The sequence below is a fragment of the Oncorhynchus tshawytscha genome, linkage group LG15 (genome assembly GCF_018296145.1).
Source record: "Oncorhynchus tshawytscha isolate Ot180627B linkage group LG15, Otsh_v2.0, whole genome shotgun sequence".
Classification (NCBI taxonomy): Eukaryota; Metazoa; Chordata; class Actinopteri; order Salmoniformes; family Salmonidae; genus Oncorhynchus; species Oncorhynchus tshawytscha.
Window position 1 is genome coordinate 31,881,226 of NC_056443.1, and position 25,336 is coordinate 31,906,561.

Consider the following 25,336-nt stretch of genomic DNA (forward strand, 5'->3'; position numbering starts at 1 on the left):
GGAGGACTCACTAAACAGAGAACATCCCTGGTCATCCCTACTGCCTCTGATCTGGAGGACTCACTAAACAGAGAACATCCCTGGTCATCCCTACTGCCTCTGATCTGGAGGACTCACTAAACAGAGAACATCCCTGGTCATCCCTACTGCCTCTGATCTGGAGGACTCACTAAACAGAGAACATCCCTGGTCATCCCTACTGCCTCTGATCTGGAGGACTCACTAAACAGAGAACATCCCTGGTCATCCCTACTGCCTCTGATCTGGAGGACTCACTAAACAGAGAACATCCCTGGTCATCCCTACTGCCTCTGATCTGGAGGACTCACTAAACAGAGAACATCCCTGGTCATCTCTACTGCCTCTGATCTGGAGGACTCACTAAACAGAGAACATCCCTGGTCATCCCTACTGCCTCTGATCTGGAGGACTCACTAAACAGAGAACATCCTGGTCATCCCTACTGCCTCTGATCTGGAGGACTCACTAAACAGAGAACATCCCTGGTCATCCCTACTGCCTCTGATCTGGAGGACTCACTAAACAGAGAACATCCCTGGTCATCCCTACTGCCTCTGATCTGGAGGACTCACTAAACAGAGAACATCCCTGGTCATCCCTACTGCCTCTGATCTGGAGGACTCACTAAACAGAGAACATCCCTGGTCATCCCTACTGCCTCTGATCTGGAGGACTCACTAAACAGAGAACATCCTGGTCATCCCTACTGATCTGGAGGACTCACTAAACAGAGAACATCCTGGTCATCCCTACTGCCTCTGATCTGGAGGACTCACTAAACAGAGAACATCCCTGGTCATCCCTACTGCCTCTGATCTGGAGGACTCACTAAACAGAGAACATCCCTGGTCATCCCTACTGCCTCTGATCTGGAGGACTCACTAAACAGAGAACATCCCTGGTCATCCCTACTGCCTCTGATCTGGAGGACTCACTAAACAGAGAACATCCTGGTCATCCCTACTGCCTCTGATCTGGAGGACTCACTAAACAGAGAACATCCCTGGTCATCCCTACTGCCTCTGATCTGGAGGACTCACTAAACAGAGAACATCCCTGGTCATCCCTACTGCCTCTGATCTGGAGGACTCACTAAACAGAGAACATCCCTGGTCATCCCTACTGCCTCTGATCTGGAGGACTCACTAAACAGAGAACATCCTGGTCATCCCTACTGCCTCTGATCTGGGAGGACTCACTAAACAGAGAACATCCCTGGTCATCCCTACTGCCTCTGATCTGGAGGACTCACTAAACAGAGAACATCCCTGGTCATCCCTACTGCCTCTGATCTGGAGGACTCACTAAACAGAGAACATCCTGGTCATCCCTACTGCCTCTGATCTGGAGGACTCACTAAACAGAGAACATCCCTGGTCATCCCTACTGCCTCTGATCTGGAGGACTCACTAAACAGAGAACATCCCTGGTCATCCCTACTGCCTCTGATCTGGAGGACTCACTAAACAGAGAACATCCTGGTCATCCCTACTGCCTCTGATCTGGAGGACTCACTAAACAGAGAACATCCTGGTCATCCCTACCTCTGATCTGGAGGACTCACTAAACAGAGAACATCCCTGGTCATCCCTACTGCCTCTGATCTGGAGGACTCACTAAACAGAGAACATCCTGGTCATCCCTACTGCCTCTGATCTGGGGACTCACTAAACAGAGAACATCCCTGGTCATCCCTACTGCCTCTGATCTGGAGGACTCACTAAACAGAGAACATCCCTGGTCATCCCTACTGCCTCTGATCTGGAGGACTCACTAAACAGAGAACATCCTGGTCATCCCTACTGCCTCTGATCTGGAGGACTCACTAAACAGAGAACATCCCTGGTCATCCCTACTGCCTCTGATCTGGAGGACTCACTAAACAGAGAACATCCCTGGTCATCCCTACTGCTGATCTGGAGGACTCACTAAACAGAGAACATCCCTGGTCATCCCTACTGCCTCTGATCTGGAGGACTCACTAAACAGAGAACATCCTGGTCATCCCTACTGCCTCTGATCTGGAGGACTCACTAAACAGAGAACATCCCTGGTCATCTACTGCCTCTGATCTGGAGGACTCACTAAACAGAGAACATCCTGGTCATCCCTACTGCCTCTGATCTGGAGGACTCACTAAACAGAGAACATCCCTGGTCATCCCTACTGCCTCTGATCTGGAGGACTCACTAAACAGAGAACATCCTGGTCATCCCTACTGCCTCTGATCTGGAGGACTCACTAAACAGAGAACATCCTGGTCATCCCTACTGCCTCTGATCTGGAGGACTCACTAAACAGAGAACATCCCTGGTTATCCCTACTACCTCTGATCTGGCGGACTCACTAAACAGAGAACATCCTGGTCATCCCTACTGCCTCTGATCTGGAGGACTCACTAAACAGAGAACATCCTGGTCATCCCTACTGCCTCTGATCTGGAGGACTCACTAAACAGAGAACATCCCTGGTCATCCCTACTGCCTCTGATCTGGAGGACTCACTAAACAGAGAACATCCCTGGTCATCTACTGCCTCTGATCTGGTAGACTCACTAAACAGAGAACATCCTGGTCATCCCTACTGCCTCTGATCTGGGACTCACTAAACAGAGAACATCCTGGTCATCTACTGCCTCTGATCTGGAGGACTCACTAAACAGAGAACATCCCTGGTCATCCCTACTGCCTCTGATCTGGTAGACTCACTAAACAGAGAACATCCCTGGTCATCCCTACTGCCTCTGATCTGGAGGACTTACTAAACAGAGAACATCCCTGGTCATCTACTGCCTCTGATCTGGAGGACTACTAAACAGAGAACATCCCTGGTCATCTACTGCCTCTGATCTGGAGGACTTACTAAACAGAGAACATCCCTGGTCATCTACCCTCTGATCTGGTAGACTCACTAAACAGAGAACATCCTGGTCATCTACTGCCTCTGATCTGGTAGACTCACTAAACAGAGAACATCCTGGTCATCAACCCCTTGATATTGTGCTCCAAAGTGATAATTTGAAATCACTTAGTTTGGCGTTAAGTAGGCCCAGTGGTGGAAAAAGTACCAAACTGTCTTAGTTGAGTAAAAGGAAAGATACCTTAACAGAAAATGACTCAAGTAAAGGTTAATCACCCAGTAATCTTCTACTTGAGTAAAAGTCGAAAAGTTTTGCTTTAAAATATATACCTACCTAAGTATCAAAAATAAATGTAACTGCTCAAATGTACTTAAGTATTAAAAGTAAAAGTATAAATAATTTCAAATTAAGCAAACCAGATGGCACAATTTTATGTATTTTTATTTTATTTATGGAAAGCCATGGGCACACCAACATAATTTACAAACGAAGCATGAGTTAGTGAATCCTCCAGATCAGAGGCAGAGGGATGACCAGGGTGTTCTCTGTTTAGTGAATCCTCCAGAGCAGAGCCAGCAGTGTTTTCTGAAGCCTAGAATTCCCAGCTGGCGATGCCTCATCATGATTGGTTATTCCCCATCACTTGCAACAATGTCAATGACTATTTCTCCTTTGCTGTACCTCAAACTGTCATGAAAGTCAGCTGTGATAAACTTGTATGAGTTGATTTTATTCCTGGCTCAGTTTGTCCTAACATCCTAAAACCTACTCTGAGATGGACGTGTTTGTTGTTGTCTTAAAACAGGTTTTAACAGGATTCCTAGGACCTTTTCTGAGATGCTTTGTGGATACGGCCCTAGTCTCTTTTAAATGCCTCAACTGGTTACACACTTCACATTTCCACACACACACACACACACACACACACACACACACACACACACACACACACACACACTTGGAGCTTAATTTGTGATAGAAGATTACTTCATTTGAATGCCTTTGATGTAGCATGGCTTCGCTCAAATTGAGTATCTGATCCCAATCCCCTGGACAGCTTCATGTTGGTGTATCGGTATCAACCACTTCCACCACCTCTTTCCCCCTTTCCTCTCCTACAACCTATCCCACCTTCCCTCCCTCCCTTCATCCCTCCATTTATTTCATTTACAATTTTAACAAGCATGCTTACGTGCCCCGTCACCCAGGTAATTTATGGAGATAGTGCCGCTGGCTTGGGCCCCCCATTGGCCAATAGCCTCGACACCACGGTAAACGTGTCTTTTGACTGCTAGTGCTGAAATGAGAGCTGCTGACAAGGAAAGGAGGAGTAGGGGAAGGCTGCGAGAGAAAGACTGTGGGGGAAAAGGGGCGAGGTAGGTACATGGAAACAAACAAAAAAACATAGATAGGGAACTCAGGAGTATTGAGACCAAGATATGAGAGAAGTCTGTAGACGATGCGTTTTTTTCCCTTCATTGTATGTGACTCGAAAAAAAATGCTGAATTTCAAATAAGGTTTATGTGTACAGCCTTGTAGAGACTTTGCAGAGGCCTTGTGTGCCACTTGGTGTAATGATGCCAAAGACAGAGAAAGAAACCTGTGACAGGTTTACCTTTAGTGTATTTTTTCTTCTGTGCAGATATCTAAAGAGACGATAATGAATGTCAGTGGGTATAATTATATTTTTCATGTCAGAGAGATTACAAAAAATGGTAGTGTGGGACTTTGAACTCTGAAAAGCACATTGCTGTTTTCAAGCTCACCTCAAGAAAAGGTATAACTTCAAAGAAGATTTATACCCGAAGAAGATGACAAGCTACGGGCCACATACATGTTAAATGAAAGAAACGTCCATTCTAATTAGAAAAAAAACATTGATACTTACATTAATATAACTACAGATAATTCCTTTACAGACATGAAGTGTTACATGTCTATCTTGAGAACACACCCTGTAATAAAATAACCAAGTCAAGATAATTATCAAGAAAAACATCTCATGATAAAACACTATTCATGTTTATAATTAAACAATCTACTTAATTAAATGTAACTAGTAACTAGTTTGAGATTATAAATACTTTACCAGTACGGATTATTAATCAAGATGTAAAAGAAAAACATAACAAGAACATTTGACATAGAGTTATCCTGTTATAGTCTGTGAATGCCAGAAAGCGAACGCCAGAAAGAAACTTCAACAATCTTCACATCAACATTTTCTTTCCTGTGCCAAATAACCTCTTTTGTCCCCATCGAGTGTGTACATGAGGCCCTCTCAAGTTCTCTCAATCTTGATGTCTATTGATGAAGAGAGGGGCAGAGTGAAGGAAGTCTGACAACAAGCAATGAGTCAGAAACACTCCCTCTGGGTTTCTTTGTACTCTTGGGGCATTGATTCCAAACCTTCATGTTGGGAATACAGTACATCACCACTCATCTGAAACATTTAGGTCGGCAGCCTGATAAAAAAATTATTAACTATGAACGAAAAAGCTATTCCTACAGGCGACAAACAAGAAACCCAGCCACCTCCTCCGCCATGTTGTGCAGCAATTTCCTATGTCGGTGTTGTTTGCTATTTCCTCGTTGTTATTCAGTTATTTATTTTACCTCCGCTCACCTCGTAAGGGCTGCCAACAGGCTTTCAATTCATTACAAGATACTTTCTTTTTTATGTTGTCTCGGCTTAATTTGCCTGTTTACCAAGTTACAAAAGTGAGGAGAAGGGAGGGGGGAGGGAGGGGTGGGATAATGTGTCGATTCAGTCCTGTCCGTGAGGCCTCTTTAATGTAAGAAAGACAGCTTGTTTCACTCATTACCAGTGAGGCCTATAGTGGACATCCTGGTTTGTTTTGAACCTCAAATTAGACATCTTCTCTTCTGCACAGGGGATTTGTTTTTGCCTGTTGAACTTTCTTCTCATGAATCTTGCCCCAAGGGCAGAATTGAGCGATTTCCGCTAGATGGGATAGCTGAAAAGTCAAAATTGTTATTAAAAATATTATAAACATGAATGATTTTTTGTTGTTGTTTTTTTGGCCTTAATTTAAGATTTGGTTTAGGCCTTAGGGTTGGCACTGTGGTTAAGGTTAGGGTATAACGGTTTTCGTCTGGTGAAGGAGAAGAGGACCAAGGTGCAGCGTGGTAAGTGTTCATTTTAATAAACAAAATAAACTTAACACTGAAAAGACAAAAATAATAAAGAGCAAAAACGAAACAGTTCTGTAAGGAATACGCACAAAACAGAAAACAAACACCCACAACCAAAATGAGGAAAACAGGCTACCTAAGTTTGATTCTCAATCAGAGACAACGAATGACACCTGCCTCTGATTGAGAACCATACTTGGCCAAACACATAGAAATATAACATAGAAAAAAGAACATAGACTACCCACCCCAACTCACGCACTGACCAACCTAACACATAGACATAAAAAAGGAACTAAATTCAGAACGTGACATAGGGTTACAGTTGAAGTCGGAAGTTTACAACATACACTTTAGGCAATTACATTTAAACTCAGTTCTTCACAATTCCTGACATTTAATCCTAGTAAAAATTCTCTGCCTTAGGTCAGTTAGGATCGCCACTTTATTTTAAGAATTTGACATGTCAGAATAATAGTAGAGAGAATGATTTATTTTAGATTTAATTCTTTCATCACATTCCCAGTGGGTCAGAGGTTTACATACACTCAATTAGTATTTGATTGGCATTGCTTTTAAATTGTTTAACTTGGGTCAAACATTTAGGGTAGCCTTCCACAAGCTTCCCACAATGTTGGGTGAATTTTGGCCCATTCCTCCTGGCAGAGCTGGTGTAACTGAGTCAGGTTTGGAGACCTCCTTGCTCGCACACGATTTTTCAGGTCTGCCCACACATTTTCTATGGTATTGAGGTCAGGGCTTTATGATGGCCACTCCAAAACCTTGACTTTGTTGTCCTTAAAAGCCATTTTGCCATAACTTTGGAAGTATGCTTGGGGTCATTGTCCATTTGGAAGACCCATTTGCGACCAAGCTTAACTTCCTGACTGATGTCTTGAAATGTTGCTTCAATATATCCACATAATTTTCCTACCTCATGCAGCTATCTATTTTGTGAAGTGCACCAGTCCCTCCTGCAGCAAAGCACCCCCACACCATGATGCTTCCACTCCCATGCTTCACTGTTGGGATGGTGTTCTTCGGCTTGCAAGCCCCCATTTTCCTCCAAACATAACGATGATCATTATGGCCAAACAGTTCTATTTTTGTTTCATCATACCAGAGGACATTTCCCCAAAAAGTATGATCTTTGTCCCCATGTGCAGTTGCAAACCGTAGTATGGCTATTTTATGGTGGTTTTGGAGCAGTGTTCCTTGCTGAGCATGTCGATATAGGAATCGTTTTACTGTGGATGTAGATACTTTTGTACCTGTTTCCTCCAGCAACTTCACAAGGTCCTTTGCCTTGTCTGGGATTGATTTGTCTGGGATTGATTTGAATTGCGCCCAAGAATGAACCAGACTTGTGGAGGTCTACAATAAGTTTTCTGAGATCCTGGCTTATTTCTTTTGATTTTCCCATGATGACGTTAAATGGATGTCCAGACTCTCTGAGGTCATTAAAGATCCCAATGCACTTATCGTACGAGTAGGGGTGTTAACCCAGGTGTCCTCGCTAAATTCCCAAACTGGCCCTCAAACCATCAAGGTCACCTAATAATCCCCAGTTTACAATTGGCTCATTCATGTAAATATTCCCCAGGTCATTGCTGTAAATAAGAACGTGTTCTCAGTCAACTTACTTGGTAAAATAATGAAAAAAAATTAAGTCAAGCAAAGAGGCACTGAGTTTGAAGGTACGCCTTGAAATACATCCACATGTACACCTCCAATTGACAGAAATGATGTTAATTAGCCTATCAGAAGCTTCTAATGCCATGACATAATTTTCTGGAATTTTCCAAGCTGTTTAAAACTTGTTGAGGATAGGTGGCAGTATTTTCACTTTGGATGAATTGCGTGCCCATAGTGAATTGCATCCTACTCTGTCCTAGATTGCTAATATATGCATATTATTATTACTATTGGATAGAAAACACTCTGAAGTTTCTAAAACTGTTTGAATTATGTCTGTGAGTATAACAGAACTCATAGGGCAGGCAATCTTCCAAACAAGAAGTGAAATTCTGAATGTGGGTCAACTTTGACGTCATCGCCCCTTCCTTTTCCAACAAGATATGGATCTGGTAGCACTTCCTACGCCATCCACTAGATGTCCTCATTCAGTAGAACGTGGAATGGAGCTTTTGGTGTGAACTTTGACCGAATGGGAGAGGAAATAGTCACGGTCTTGGCAGAATGCAATTTCCCTGTGGGGCATTTCTCTGTGGGTGACACTGTCATTCCATTTGGCTGCAGCTGAAAACGTATGATCCGGTTGGAACGTTATTGGATATATATGAAAATAACATCCTGAAGATTGATTCTCTATTAGGTTGACCAGTTTATTCGACCTGGAATATATCTTTTTGAAGTTTTCGTGCGAGTTGTCCTGGACCAGCGTCAGCTTTTGGGCACATGAGCTGAAAGTGGTAGCAAATGCAGCTAATTGGACACTAGTATTGGACATTATGGAACAAAACAACGATTTATTGTGGAACTAGGACTCCTTGCACTGCATTCTGATGAAAGATCACCAAAGGTAAGGGAATATTTATGATGTAATTTCGTATTTCTGTTGACTCCAATGTGGCGGAGAAATACTTTTACGTCTGAGCGCTGTCTCAGATTATTGCATGGTAGGCTTTTTTCGTAACGTTTACAAAAAATCTGACACAGCGGTTGCATTAAGAACCAGTTTATCTTTAATTATATGTAGAACATGTATCTTTAGTCAAAGTTTATGATGAGTATTTCTGTTTTCTGGCGTAGCTTTCTATAATTCCTCCGGATATTTTGGAGGCATTTCTGAACATGGCGTCAATGTAAACCGAGATTTGTGGATATAAATATGCATATTATCGAACAAAACATAAATGTATTGTGTAACATGTCATATTAGTGTCATCTGATGAAGATTTTCAAAAGGTTAGTGATTAATTCTATCTCTAATCCTGCTTTTGTGACTCTATCTTTGGCTGGAAAAAATGGCTGCGTTTTTCCTTTGATTTGGTGGTGGTTTAACATAAATATATGTTGTGTTTTCGCTGTAAAACATTTAAAAAATCGGACATGATAGGTAGATGAACAAGATGTTTATCTTTCATTTGAGATATTGGACTTGTTAATGTGTGAAAATTAAATATTTCTAAAGAATATTTTTGAATTCCCTGCGCCACCTTTTCAGCTGAATGGGGGGGGTGGAGTTCCCCTCTGGGATCGCCTTGCATAATACCATGACATTGTTTTCTGGAATTTTCCAAGCTGTTTAACCTCTCTGAGAGGTAGCGCCCCACCTCATCAACAGCCAGTGAAATTGCAGTGTGCCAAATTCAAAACAACAGAAATCCCTCAAACATACAAGTATTTTACACCATTTTAAAGATACACTTGTTGTAAATCCAGCCACAGTGTCCGATTTCAAAAAGGCTTTACGACGAAAGCACACCAAACGATTATGTTAGGTCAGCACTTAGTCAAAGAAAAACACAGCCATTTTTTCAGACAAAGAGAGGAGTCACAAAAAGCAGAAATAGAGATAAAATTAATCACTAACTTTTGATGATCGTCATCAGATAACACTCATAGGACTTCATGTTACACAATACATGTATGTTTTGTTCGATAAAGTTCATATTTATATCCAAAAATCTCAGTTTACATTGGTGTGTTATGTTCAGTAGTTCCAAAACATCCAGTGATTTTGCAGAGAGCCACATCAATTTACAGAAATACTCATAAATAAACTCACTAATAAACATTGCTAAAAGATACAAGTGTTATTAATGCAAGCGCTGTGTCAGATTTCTAATAACAATTACGGAAAAAGCAAACCATGCAATAATCTAAGTACGGTTCTCAGACACAAAAACAAGCCATGCAGATACCCGCCATGTTGTGGAGTCAACAGAAGTCAGAAATTGCATTATAAATATTCACTTACCTTTGATGATCTTCATCAGAATACACTCCCAGGAATCCCAGTTCCACAATAAATGTTTGTTTTGTTTGATAAAGTCCATCATTTATGTCAAAATACCTCCTTTTTGTTTGCGTATTTAGTACACAAATCCAAACTCAGGAGGCGCATTCAGGTCCAGGCGAAAGTTCAGATGAAAGTCATATTACAGTTCGTAGAAACATGTCAAACGAAGTATAGAATCAATCTTTAGGATGTTTTTGTCATAAATCTTCAATAATGTTTCAACTGGAGAATTCCTTTGTCTGTATAAATGCAATGGAACGCAGCTAACTCTCACGGGAGCGCGCGAGACTGAGCTCTTGGCACTCTGCCAGACACCTGACTCAATCAGCTCTCATTCCCCCCTCCTTCACAGTAGAAGCATGAAACAAGGTTCTAAAGACTGAAGCCGTAGGAAGTGCAATATGACCCCAGAGAGACTGTATATTTGATAGGCAATGACTTGAAAAACTACAAACCTCAGATTTCCCACTTCCTGGTTGGATTTTTTCTCAGGTTTTTGCCTGCCATATGAGTTCTGTTATACTCACAGACATCCTTCAAACAGTTTTAGAAACGTCAGAGTGTTTTCTATCCAAATCTACTAATTATATGCATATTCTAGCTTTTAGGCCTGAGTAGTAGTTTACTCTGGGCAACTTTTTATCCAAGCTACTCAATACTGCCCCTCAGTCCCAAAGAAGTTAAAGGCACATTCAACTTAGCGTATGTACATTCTGACCCACTTTAGTTGTTATACAGTGAAATAATCTGTCTGTAAACAACTGTTGTAAAAATTACTTGTGTCCTGCACAAAGTAGATGTCCTACCTGATTTGCCAAAACTATAGTTTGTTAACAAGAAATTTCTGGAAAAATGAATTTTAATGACTCCAACCTGAGTGTATGTAAACTTCCGACTTCAACTGTAGGTTTAATATAAGATGTTATGTTTTAGTGGCTGTGACATCTAGTGACCACTCAGCTGCCCCCAGAACAATATACATGATGAAAAACGCTAACCTGTTGATTTTTCCAAAGCCTTGATCCCACGTCTCTCCTTTCTCCTTCAAATCAGATCAAATCACATTTTATTGGTTGCATACACATATTTAGCAGACGTTACTGCGGGTGTAGCAAAATGCTGGTGTTCCTAGCTCCAACAGTGCAATACTATCTAATAATACACAATAATACAATAATACACACTAATCTAAAAACTTACATAATGAAATTAAGAAATAAAGACATATAAGGATATACATATATATATTGAACAAAAATACATACGCAACATGTAAAGTGTTGTTCCCATCTTGGGGGTAATAAAAGGCAACTCTAAAATGTACAGTTTTGTCATACACAATTCCACAAATGTATCAAATGTTTAGGCAGCGTGCAACCACTCCAGACTAAGACCTCCACAACCAGCTTCTTCACCTGCGGGATCATCTGAGAGCAGCCACCCGGACAGCCAATGAAAGTGACGATTATTTATGTCTGTAATAGAGCCCTTTTGTAGGGGAAACCTCATTCTGATTGGCTGGGCCTGCCTCCCTAGCCTAATTTATTTCTTTCAATTGACTGATTTCCTTATATGAACTGTAACTCCATAAAATATTTTAAATTGTTGCATGTTGCGTTTAGATTTTTGTTCAGTATATATATATATATATACAGTGCATTAGGAAAGTACCCCTTGACTTTTTCAAGGGGTACTTTTGTTATGTTACAGACTTATTTTAAAACATTTTGTTATGTTACACTCATTTTTAAAATGAATGAAATTGTTTTTTTCTTTCTGATCAATTTACACACAATGCATGTTTTAAGACAAAAAAAATAAAAAATTACAAAAATGGAAATATCACATTTACATAGCCAGGTATTTAGAACCTTTCCTCAGCACTTTGTTGAAGCACCTTTGACAGCGATTACACCCTTGTGTCTTCTTGGGTTCGACGCTGTGTCCGTGTCGACGTGGATGGGGGTGTGCTCCCTCTGCTGTCTCCTGAAGTCAATGATCAGCTCCTAGGTTAAGTTGACGTTTAGGGAGAAGTTATGTTCCTGGCACCAATGCCTGGGCCATTACCTCCTCCCTGTAGGCTGTTGCGTCATTGTTGTTAATCAGGCTTACCACTGTTGTGTCGTCTGCAAAATGAATGATTGAGTTGGAGACGTGCTTGGCCATGTAGCCATGGGTGAACAGGGAGTACAGAACGGAGACATGGTTATTTGAATCGAAATTAGTGTGGCAGATTGCTACATATTGATCCCTGGTTGTGCGTCCCGCTCTCCCTTTCTCTCTCTTTCTCCTGTGTGTTCCCTGAAGTAAAACAATTTATGCTAAGACATTGCTAATGAGAGAGCATGGACACAAATAGGGGGCGAGCCTATTCAAATGTGGTGCAATCAGTGGAGAGGGAGCATGTTGCTGACCACATACCAGGTGACTGATGCAAAAGCCAGTGTTTGACATGAAATCCATATGGCAAGAAGCTGGAGCAAACATCTCACAATCAGATAAACAGAGAGAGAGAGAGAGAGAGAGAGAGAGAGAGAGAGAGGGAGAGAGAGATACTGTAGATAGAGAGAATGAGTGAGGGGAAAGAGAGACAGACAGAGAAAGATAGGGAGAGAGGGAAAAAAAGACAGCGAGAGAGTGGGAGAAAGAGAGATAGAGGTAGAGAAGGAGAATGAGAGACAGAGAGAGAGAGAGGGAGAAAAACAGAGAAAGAGAGAGAGAGAGAGAGAGAGAGAGCGAGACAGAGAGACAAAGGGAGTAAAAGAGAGACTGCATGTGCAGGTGACATTGTTCCCGGTGGCACATTAGGAGGCACTGGGACAAAAGCCCAAGTACTCTGTATCTCCTGGGAGGAGAGAGAGAGAGCTGTTATACTGTGGAGGACTGGAGGACTGGAGGACGGGAGGATAGCCAGGTTTAACATTCAGAAAGTGAAAGAATGTATTTGAAGTAGTGTAAACCCCCTAAATGATATTTTTTCAACTTGAAATTTGATTACTTTTCTTAGGGTGATCCGAACATTAGAAAAAGTGAAACATCGCCTTTACTCATTTTTCCATGAAAGCTGTACACCATCAGCTGTACAAAAATTGTCTTAGGGTCATTTTTCACCCGGGAATGTTATAATATAATTTACACACGACAAAAACCACAAAGAATCACACACACACACACACACACACACACACACACACACACACACACACACACACACACACACACACACACACACACACACACACACACACACACACACACACACACACACACACACACACACACACACAATGAGAAATTGAGATGATGTGTTCTAATGATTGAACTCAGCCAGCAGCTCCTGAAGAGGAAGTTAGAAAGAACAAGCCTGAGCTCCCGCCTGCACTCCTCGCAACAAGGGGGAGAGAGGCCTTCTCATCAAAGTTTGCCTTCACCCCCACCACCATTCTAGTTTCTTACCTCCCATTGAGGAACAAGAATGTGGTCCTCCTAAGCACACTGCACAAAACAGCTGAGATCAGAGATCATGAGGATGGAAGCCAGCCATCATCCTGGACTACAACCACAACAAAGGAGGCGTGGACAACCTGGACAAGGTGATTGGAACTTACAGCTGCAGGAGGATGACTGCCCGCTGGCCCCTGGTCATCTTCAATAACATCATTGATGTGTCCTCATACAATGCCTTTGTGATATGGAACAAGATCAACCTTACCTGGTTGCCTGATAAGCGGAACAAGAGGATGGTGTTCCTGGAGCAGCTGGGAAAGGCACATTTAACCCCAGACATTCAAAGAAGGGAGCGCCTCCCCCGCACAGTAGCCTCTGCAGCGCTTGTGAAAGCTGTTCAGAGGGCTGAATCTTGTCCTGATCCACCTGAGGCTGCAGCTGGGGCAGGCAAGAGGAGGAGATACCAATTCTGCCCCCCTATGAAGGACTGTAAAACAAATACTATGTGCTGCACATGTGAGAAATACATCTGCCAAGTCCATGCACACACACTTGCATACTGTCCTACATGTGCTAATCAGAGTTGATTGATTTATGATTGATATATATTATCTTATTTTATTATTATTCATTCACCCATTTGGATGGGGGCAATGGTTCAAAAATGGGATTAGACTAGTATGTTGTCGTTGAAATCCTCATTGTACAGAATTTAAGAGTATATCACTATGTTGCCAAAAAAGTTCAAGACTGTTATTGTTTCCCTTCAATGATTCAAAACTTTCTGCACATTTCTGCTACTTTCTTAGGCTATACAAGTACTATCTCTTGCAAAAAAAATGTATGTTTACTCCTTTGCAATAATAATAATAAAAATCAACCTCTATTTTAGTAAAGAAAACAATTATGACAGGTGTGTTGTAATAAAAACGAGTGGTGTCTACTTACTAAATGCTAAATAAATCTTTCTGCATTGTGGGAATACCAGGTATTGACAAAGTTTGTGATGAATGACAGGTTGTTTCTTCATGCATAATAGATTAGGGGTTTAAAATTCAATTAAGCTGCTTTATTTGAGGGGTTTAGTGAAGGCAGGTCATTTTTGACGTTTAGGACAAGGGGAGTATACAGAATGTTAAGACTACACAAAGGTTAAATCTTCTCTGTTAGCAACAGGCAGCCTAGCGGTTAGAGAGGCCATCACTGACTGGAGGGTTACCATTTAAAATCAAATTAAATCCCAGTTCATTCCCTGCTGTTGTGCACTTAAGAAAGGCAGGACAACATCAGCTCCCCAGGTACCCAGTGTTGCATCCCCCCCCTTACCTCTCCCCCTAAGAAAATTGCATATGTAGAGTGCATTCGGGAAGTATTCAGACCCCTTGATTTCTTCCACATGTTGTTACGTTTCAAGGTAATTCTCATCAATCTACACACAATACCCCATAATGATGAAGTGAAAACAGATATTTAAAATGTTTGCAAACGAATAATAAAATGTAAAACATTGTGCCCTTTGCTACTGTATGAGATTCATAATTGAGCTCAGGTGTATCCTGTTTCCATTGTTAACCCATGATATGTTTCTCCAACTTGATTGGAGTCCACCTGTGGTAAATTCAATTGATTGCACACGATTTGGAAAAGCACACACCTGTCTATATAAGGTCCCACAGTTGACAGTGTATGTCCAAGAAAAAAACCAGGCCATGAGGTCGAAGGAATTGTCCATAGAACTCCAAGACAAGATTGTGTCGAGGCACAGATCTGGGGCAGAGTACAAACGTCTCCCAAGAACACAGTGGCCTCCATATTAAATGGAAGTAGTTTGGAACCACCAAGACTCTTCCTAGAGCTGGCCTCCTGGCCAATCTGAGCAATCGGGGGACAAGGTCCTTGGTCAGGGAGGTGACCAAGAACCCGATGGTCACACTGACAGAGCTCCAGAGTTCCTCTGTGGAGATGGGAGAACCTTCCATAAGGACAACCATCTCTGCATCACTCCACCAAACAGGCCTTTATGGTAGAGTGCCCAGACGTAAGCCACTCCTCAGCAAAAGGCACCTAAATTACTCAGTCCATAAAACCAAGATTGAACTCTTTGGTCTGAATGCTAAGGGTCACATCTTGGGGAAAGCTGGGACCATCCCTAAAGTGGAGCATGGTTGGTGGCATCATGCTGTGGGGATGTTTTTTAGCGGCAGGGACTGGAAGACTATTCAGGATCGAGAGAAAGATGAACGGAGCAAAATACAGAGAGATCCTTGATGAAAACCTTCTCCAGAGCGCTCAGGAACTCAGACTGGGGGTGAAGGTTCACCTTCCAACAGGACAATGACCCTCAACACACAGCCAAGACAATGCAGGAGAGGCTTCAGGACAAGTCTCTGAATGTCCTTGCGCGGCCCAGTCTCTCTGGAGAGACCTGCAAATAACTGTGCAGCAACGCTCCCCATCCAACCTGACAGAGTTTGAGAGGATCTGCAGAGAAGAATGGGAGAAACTCCCCAAAATACATGTGTGCCAAGCTGGTAGAATCTTTCCCAAGAAGACCCAAGGCTGTCATCTCTGCCAAAAGTGCTTCAACAAAGTACTGCATAAAGGGTCTGAATACTTATGTAAATGGAATATTTCAATTTTTTATAAATGTGCAAAATTGTCTCAAAACCTGTTTTCGCTTTGTCATTATTGGGTAGATTGATGAGGGGGAAAAAATTATTGTATACATTTTAGAACAAGGCTATAAAGTAACAAAATGTGGGAAAAGTCAAGGGGTCTGAATACTTTCCGAATGCACTGTATGTGCTTGTATGTGTGTCTTTCGGAGGAGTTGGGTTAAAAGTGGAAGTCAAACTTTGGGTGGGTCTTGTGTGCAATGACCAATAAAGTGATCTTTATCTGATTTTGATACAGTATGTTTTGAGCTTATACAAAATGTGTTTTGTGCATATCATTTTTTATGGATAAAATATTGAATTTGCCCTTTACTACCAAATCCCATAGAAACGCATTGAATAACAGATTCATAAATGGCAAAATCAAAGACATAAAACACTTTTTCATAAGGAATAAGGTTTTTGAAGTGTCTGTCTAGGAGATATAAGAAAGCTCAGGAAATATACAGTACCGCTCAAAAGTTTGGGGTCACTGGCAGCTTCATTAAATAGCACCGGCAAAACAACAGTCTCAACGTCAACAGCGGAGAGGCGAGTCCGGGATGCTGGTCTTCTAGGCAGAGTTGCAATCAAAAAGCCATATCTCAGGCTGGCCAATAAAAATAAAAGATTAAGATGGGAAAAAGAACACAGACACTGGACAGAGGAACTCTGCCTAGAAGGTCAGCATCCCGGAGTCGCCTCTTCACTGTTGACGTTGAGACTGGTATTTTGCGGATACTATTTAATGAAGCTGCCAGTTGAGGACTTGTGAGTCATCTGTCTCTCAAACTAGACACTCTAATGTACTTGTCCTCTTGCTCAGTTGTGCACCAGGGCCTCCCACTCTTCTTTCTATTCTGGTTAGAGCCAGTATGCGCTGTTCTGTGAAGGGAGTAGTACACAGCGTTGTACGAGATCTTCAGTTTCTTGGCAATTTCTCGCATGGAATTGCCTTCATTTCTCAGAACAAGAATAGACTGATGAGTTTCAGTTTTTTGTTTGTGGCCATTTTGAGCCTGTAATTGAACCCACAAATGCTGATGCTCCAGATATTCAACTAGTCTAAAGAAGGCCAGTTTTAATCAGCACAACAGTTTTGAGCTGTGCTAACATAATTCCAAAAGGGTTTTCTAATGATCAATTAGCCTTTTAAAATGATAAACTTGATTAGCTAACACAACGTGCCATTGGAACACAGGACTGATGGTTGCTGATAATGGGCCTCTGTACGCCTATGTAGATATTCCATAAAAAATCAGACGTATCCAGCTACGATAGCCATTTACAACATTACCAATGTCTGCACTGTATTTCTGATCAAACTTTTCAATGGTAGTTTATATAAAATAAAATTTAAAAATGTAGTCGTAAAACTACCTCCATACTTGCATTCATTTTTCAAACCAATACCGGTTACATTCAGATGAGTCCCTTGACTCTTGTGGTGGTAGTAGGTGTAGAGCATTTGTCAAATCCTTTTTTGAGGAAATAAAATCACCTCTGTAGCTCGGCCACCTTTCACCGCATATGCGGAAGGCCGCAATAGGCGGATGTGATAGATTGAGACGCAGACCATGCCAAAAAATATATCTCTAGCTTATGCTACTTAGATTGACGCACCGGTGCCTCAATAGAGTCTTAAGGATTAATATGATAAAAATCGACTCTAGGGGGTTTTAAGAAAAACTCTACTACATGTTTGTCATTATATGCAATATTTTGTTAATGACTGTCACAAACAATGAGCATTTCCACTGGCTTTGTTCACTTCCATTCTGCAACACAATGAAGAGGTTTTGTACCACCTGCGCTCTGAGTCAGGAAGAGGCTGCTACTTTGATTATAGGGGATGGAGTATATCTGCAGTCACTGGCACCACACCCCGCTGGGTTAAATGGTGGTTAAGACACAGTGCATCCTGGGTAGTCTCAGAGAAGGAAGTGGGCATGCCGAAAGATGCGCTACACACGATTCCCCTGAAAGTGAGCAAAACAAATAAGAGTAGGGGTAAAAGAAAGAAGGAGATTAAATATTACAAAACATCCAGAAGATTAAGTTGGATTGAGTACATGATGTTTTTAGCCTAGCGCTGCTAGCTAGCGGGGATAGGTTGTGTTGTGAGGTAGTGCAGGGAGCACAGGATAAAGGAGAGTGATGGTAAGTGATAGTTCACATTGCTTTTGTAATCGCAGTGTTAGCTCAGACATCTGCAGGAGATAAGTAGTAATATTTGTCCTAGCACAGCGTTTGGTTTTGGCCCCAAGTTACAAGACAATGTTCACCCTCTGTTGTGGGTGTAATTATGTTTTCTTATCTGCTGTATGTCCTCAATCACACAGAGCAGAGATCCTCTACCCAAATGGAGCAGAGTTCAGACTGAAGAGAAAAACAGAGTGGAATCAACAGACTGATATAGATATACAGTATATACAGACAGATATAGCCCATCTGTAAACATCTGTAACCAGCCCATCTATCTACCTACCTCATCCCCATACAGTATTTATTTATTTATCTTGCTCCTTTGCACCCCTGTATCTCTACTTGCACATTCCTCTTCTGCACATCTACCATTCCAGTGTCTATATTGTAATTACTTCGCCACCATGGCCTATTTATTGCCTTAACTCCCTTATCTTACCTCATTTGCACTCACTGTATCTATACTTTTGTTTTATTTTGTTCTACTGTATTATTGACTATGTTTTGTTTATTCTATGTGTAACTCTGTGTTGTTGTATGTGTCTGCTATGCTTTATCTTGGCCAGGTCGCAGTTGCAAATGAGAACATGTTCTCAATTAGGCTACCTGGTTAAATAAAGGTGAAATAAAACAATTAAAAAAATAAATATCAAACCTGTAGAATGTAGACCTGATCTGAATAAAGATACACACAATTTAAATAAAATAAATAATGGCTATTTAAATATCTATTTTCACTTGAATCATTTTATGAAGGTCCAGTGCATGGCGGTATAGCAATATATACTGTACTGTGGATAACATTGTAGCCAGTAACTACAGTACTAACTGTAGCACTACCTAGCTGATTCAATGTTAGGGCTTTATCATTGATTTTCTGTCCACCTCAGTAGGGCAACACCACCGGACCCTTGGATTCTGTGGATGGACTGAGGCACGGTAGAGATTGGTAGGGTACATGCTGTTAGTGGTGGAGGGCAGAGAACAGGGTCACTGACTGGAATGATACAGAACATAGGCTTTACCTGCAGAATAGCAAAGCCACGCACATTCTCTCTTTGCAAAAGACCAATGTGAAGGTGTGTGCAGCAAGCACTGTTAACAACCTGTCTGGATCAATATATATATATTTAATTAAGGTATCAAACATCCTACCCAGTATAGGGAATGTAAACAATAACAGACATAAAAACAAACACAAATGACATGTTACCTATAGCCTCACTAGAATAGCTGACTAAACACAATATAAAATGTGTGGATAATGAGGTACAGTGCACAACTATCCATACACTAGTGCATGTCGGCCATACACACATACAGAATAAAACAGTGCGAATGTACTTTTATCTTACTCTTCCCTGGGTCAACTGAATGCATACAACATGAAAGCACGTTAGCATCAAGAGGAGAGCAAAGAAAATGAGAAAGCTGAAGTGGGAGTAGGTGGTGGGAGAGATATTTGGCAATAATTGGTTGTGTATGACTCAAACCATTATATTTATCTTTTCATCTATTATTATTGACATGTTATTCAACATCCCCAGTGATATCTCACCTCACAATACTAGTACGTGTTATGTATTAGAAATCACCTGACATGCAATACTATTATGCATATAAAGTACATTCAACATGCTTTGTGAGAACTTTGCATGAATGTTTGTTGGATAAATAAATGACAATTAGGTGATTACCACTAGAGATGTGGATGTATCATGTTAGCTACTAGAGATGTGGATGTATCATGTTAGCTACTAGAGATGTGGATGTATCATGTTAGCTACTAGAGATGTGGATGTATCATGTTTACCACTAGAGATGTGGATGTATCATGTTTACCACTAGAGATGTGGATGTATCATGTTTACCACTAGAGATGTGGATGTATCATGTTTACCACTAGAGATGTGGATGTATCATGTTAGCTACTAGAGATGTGGATGTATCATGTTTACCACTAGAGATGTGGATGTATCATGTTAGCCACTAGAGATATGGATGTATCATGTTTACCACTAGAGATGTGGATGTATCATGTTAGCTACTAGAGATGTGGATGTATCATGTTAGCTACTAGAGATGTGGATGTATCATGTTTACCACTAGAGATGTGGATGTATCATGTTAGCTACCAGAGATGTGGATGTATCATGTTAGCTACTAGAGATATCGATGTATCATGTTTACCACTAGAGATGTGGATGTATCATGTTTACCACTAGAGATGTGGATGTATCATGTTAGCTACTAGAGGTGTGGATGTATCATGTTTACGACTAGAGATGTGGATGTATCATGTTTACCACTAGAGATGTGGATGTATCATGTTAGCTACCAGAGATGTGGATGTATCATGTTAGCTACTAGAGATATCGATGTATCATGTTTACCACTAGAGATGTGGATGTATCATGTTAGCTACTAGAGATGTGGATGTATCATGTTAGCTACTAGAGGTGTGGATCTATCATGTTAGCTACTAGAGGTGTGGATCTATGTTGTGAGCTACTAGAGGTGTGGATCTATCATGTTAGCTACCAGAGATGTGGATGTATCATGTTAGCTACTAGAGATGTGGATGTATCTTGTTAGCTACTATAGGTGTGGATGTATCATGTTTACCACTAGAGATGTGGATGTATCATGTTAGCTACTAGAGATGTGGATGTATCATGTTAGCTACTAGAGGTGTGGATCTATCATGTTAGCTACCAGAGATGTGGATGTATCATGTTAGCTACTAGAGGTGTGGATCTATGTTGTGAGCTACTAGAGGTGTGGATCTATCATGTTAGCTACTAGAGATGTGGATGTATCATGTTAGCTACTAGAGATGTGGATGTATCATGTTAGCAACTAGAGATGTGGATGTATCATGTTAGCTACCAGAGATGTGGATGTATCATGTTAGCTACTAGAGATGTGGATGTATCATGTTTACCACTAGAGATGTGGATGTATCATATTAGCAACTAGAGGTGTGGATGTATCTTGTTAGCTACTAGATGTGTGGAGGTATCATGTTAGCTACTAGAGATGTGGATGTATCATGTTAGCAACTAGAGATGTGGATGTATCTTGTTAGCTACTAGATGTGTGGAGGTATCATGTTAGCTACTAGAGATGTGGCTGTATCATGTTAGCTACTAGAGATGTGGATGTATCATGTTAGCTACTAGAGGTGTGGATCTATCATGTTAGCTACTAGAGATGTGGATGTATCATGTTAGCTACTAGAGGTGTGGATGTATCATGTTAGCTACTAGAGATGTGGATGTATCATGTTAGCTACTAGAGATGTGGATGTATCTTGTTAGCTACTAGAGATGTGGATGTATCTTGTTAGCTACTAGAGGTGTGGATGTATCATGTTAGCTACTAGAGGTGTGGATGTATCATGTTAGCTACTAGAGGTGTGGATGTATCATGTTAGCTACTAGAGATGTGGATGTATCATGTTAGCTACTAGAGATGTGGATGTATCATGTTAGCTACTAGAGATGTGGATGTATCATGTTTACCACTAGAGATGTGGATGTATCATGTTAGCTACTAGAGATGTGGATGTATCATGTTAGCTACTAGAGATGTGGATGTATCATGTTAGCTACTAGAGATGTGGATGTATCATGTTTACCACTAGAGATGTGGATGTATCATGTTAGCTACTAGAGATGTGGATGTATCATGTTAGCTACTAGAGATGTGGATGTATCATGTTAGCTACTAGAGATGTGGATGTATCATGTTTACCACTAGAGATGTGGATGTATCATGTTAGCTACTAGAGATGTGGATGTATCAAGTTAGCTACTAGAGATGTGGATGTATCATGTTTACCACTAGAGATGTGGATGTATCATGTTTACCACTAGAGATGTGGATGTATCATGTTAGGTACTAGAGATGTGGATGTATCATGTTAGCTACTAGAGATGTGGATGTATCATGTTTACCACTAGAGATGTGGATGTATCATGTTTACCACTAGAGATGTGGATGTATCATGTTAGCTACTAGAGAAGTGGTTGTATCATGTTAGCTACTAGAGATGTGGATGTATCATGTTAGCTACTAGAGATGTGGATGTATCATGTTAGCTACTAGAGATGTGGATGTATCATGTTAGCTACTAGAGATGTGGATGTAGCATGTTAGCTAGTAGAGATGTGGATGTATCATGTTAGCTACTAGAGGTGTGGATCTATCATGTTAGCTACTAGAGATGTGATGTATCATGTTAGCTACTAGAGGTGTGGAGGTATCAAGTTAGCTACTAGAGGTGTGGATGTATCATGTTAGCCACTAGAGATGTGGATCTATCATGTTTACGACTAGAGATGTGGATGTATCATGTTAGCTACTAGAGATGTGGATGTATCATGTTTACCACTAGAGATTTGGATGTATCATGTTAGCTACTAGAGATGTGGATGTATCATGTTTACCACTAGAGATGTGGATGTATCATGTTAGCTACTAGAGATGTGGATGTATCATGTTAGCTACTAGAGATGTGGATGTATCATGTTAGCTACTAGAGATGTGGATGTATCATGTTTACGACTAGAGATGTGGATGTATCATGTTAGCTACTAGAGATGTGGATGTATCATGTTAGCTACCAGAGATGTGGATGTATCATGTTAGCTACCAGAGATGTGGATGTATCATGTTAGCTACCAGAGATGTGGATGTATCATGTTAGCTACCAGAGATGTGGATGTATCATGTTAGCTACCAGAGATGTGGATGTATCATGTTAGCTACTAGAGAAGTGGATGTATCATGTTAGCTACTAGACGTGTGGATGTATCATGTTAGCTACTAGAGATGTGGATGTATCATGTTTACGACTAGAGATGTGGATGTATCATGTTAGCTACTAGAGAAGTGGATGTATCATGTTAGCTACTAGAGATGTGGATGTATCATGTTAGTGGATGTGTGGATGATGTATCATGTTAGCTACCAGAGATGTGGATGTATCATGTTAGCTACCAGAGATGTGGATGTATCATGTTAGCTACTAGAGATGTGGATGTATCATGTTAGCTACTAGAGATGTGGATGTATCATGTTAGCTACCAGAGATGTGGATGTATCATGTTAACTACTAGCGATGTGGATGTATCATGTTAGCTACCAGAGATGTGGATGTATCATGTTAGCTACTAGATATGTGGATGTATCATGTTAGCTACCAGAGATGTGGATGTATCATGTTAACTACTAGCGATGTGGATGTATCATGTTAGCTACTACGGGTGTGGATGAATCATGTTTAGCACCAGAGGTGTGGCTGTATCATGTTTAGCACCAGAGATGTGGATGTATCATGTTAATAATAGAATAGGGATGGGCCCTAGCTAGCTCATTTAAATTACTTATGATGGCTTCTGTTATTGTAGGAATTACCTGGGTTCTGTAACCAATTTGCTCTCCTTCATTCCTACTATGAGGCACATGGGTGGGAGTGAATTAAGGGAACTCTAAATCAATATGTCTAGTACAGAGAAGAATAAAAAAGGAGGGAGAGTGAGAGAGAGAGAGAGAGAGAGAACAAGAGAGGCAGTGAGAGAGAGGACAAGTTCCTGTTGGCCTATACAAAACATAACACGGGACAACAGGAAGGGTGGAAAGATACATTTACAAAATCTGGAATGGAAGAAAAACAGAGTGAGTTTAAGTAGGGAGAAGGGGGAGGGTAAGTAATTATCCTTTCAAGCCTAATTTGAGGTGCTGTTTGAAATTAACCTATGCAAATGAGTGGGCTACAACACGCCACCACATTGAGGACCGCAGTGACTCAGCCGTAACAGGAACAGGTTGGGTATGTTTTTTTTTACTTCACATCATGATCGCCAATCCTTCATGTGGCCATTGTTTCCCAAGCAAACTATATACTGGATATAGGGTCACAAAATGTCCCAGATTGTGTGGGACAGGTCCCACATTTTGTCCCAAGTTCTGCGTCTCGCAACCAAAGGATCATGTGCTGCCTTTAATCCACAAATTAAAGTGAAAAAAGGTTGATCCAACCTGTCTCTTTTTGCAGTCATGTTGTGCTTATGACAACATATACTGTATACAGTTGAAGTCAGAAGTTTACATACACTTATGTTGGAGTCGTTAAAACTCGTTTTTCAACCACTCCAGAAATTTCTTGTTAACAAAATATAGTTTTGGTAAGTCGGTTAGGACATCTACTTTGTGCACGACACAAGTAATTTTTCCAACAATTGTTTGCAGACAGATTATTTAATTTATAATTCACTGTATCACAATTCCAGTGGGTCAGAAGTTTACATACACTCAGTTGACTGTGCCTTTTAACAGCTTGGAAAATTCCAGAAAATTATGTCATGGTTTTAGAAGCTTCTGATAGGCTAATTGACATAATTTGAGTCAATTGGAGGTGTACCTGTGGATGTATTTCAAGGTCTACCTTCAAACTCAGTGCCTCTTTGCTTGACATCATGGGAAAATCAAAAGAAATCAGCCAAGACCTCAGAAAAAAGTTGTAGACGTCCACAAGTCTGGTTCATCCTTGAGAGATATTTCCAAAGGCCTGAAGTTACCACGTTCATCTGTACACGCAATAGTATGCAAGTATAAACATCATGGGACCACGCAGCTGCCATACCGCTCAGGAAGGAGAAGTGTTCTGTCTCCAAGAGATAAATGTACTTTGGTGCGAAAAGTGCAAATCAATTCCAGAACAACAGCAGCACAAGGACCTTGTGAAGATGCTGGAGGAAACCGGTAGAAAAGTATCTACATCCACAGTAAAAAGAGTCCTATATCGACATAACCTGAAAGGCTGCTCAGCAGGGACGATGCCACTGCTCCAAAACTGCCATAAAAAAGTCAGACTAAGGTTTGCAACTGCACATAGGGACAAAGATCATACTTTTTGGAGAAATGTCCTCTATAATGTCCGCTATAATGACCATCGTTATGTTTGTCGTTAAAAGGGTATGCTTACATGCCGAAGAATACCA